General features: G+C 44.2%; 1 pseudogene; it reads left to right on the top strand.

Moving 5' to 3' along the window:
* The first annotated feature begins 87 nt into the window (after positions 1 to 87).
* On the top strand, positions 88 to 206 carry LOC111864590 (annotated as a pseudogene).
* Positions 207 to 516: the final 310 nt, after the last annotated feature.

Below are 516 nucleotides of genomic sequence, written 5' to 3'. Positions count from 1 at the left end.
TGTGTGAAAGTTACCTGGGCCCAACACCAGAAGCAAAGCCCTTGGCTTAGATTTATATCTATTTAAAGATGCGGTATCAACTGATTAGCCAAAGGCCATACCATGTTGAAAACACCGGTTCTCGTCCGTTCACCGAAGTTAAGCAACATTGGGCATAGTAAGTACTTGGATGGGTGACCGCTTGGAAACACTACGTCCTGTTGGCAATTCTTTTTTGAGGCACTACGCTATAAGCCAGAAGGTAGCGGGTTCTAGTCCTGATGAGGTGAAAGTTTTCAATTCACCTAATCCTTCCAGCAGTACAATGGCCCTGGGGTCGACTCAGTGTCTCACAGAAATGAGTACGAGGAATCTTCCTTCGACTCGAAGAGTTACGGTGGAGGTATTCGACCCCACCTCCTCATGGAATTAGTAGCATCCATTTATTTAAGTTACAAGCCCTACATGTGACATTACTTGTGTATCACTTTCCTTGTTTGGTCACAATGAGCATAACTTCTGAAGAAGCTGTTATAT

Source organism: Cryptotermes secundus, unplaced genomic scaffold, assembly GCF_002891405.2.
Source record: "Cryptotermes secundus unplaced genomic scaffold, Csec_1.0 scaffold26202, whole genome shotgun sequence".
In the NCBI taxonomy this organism is placed as follows: Eukaryota; Metazoa; Arthropoda; class Insecta; order Blattodea; family Kalotermitidae; genus Cryptotermes; species Cryptotermes secundus.
Note: the sequence above shows the minus strand (reverse complement) of the source record. Positions and strands in the feature narration are given on the sequence as shown.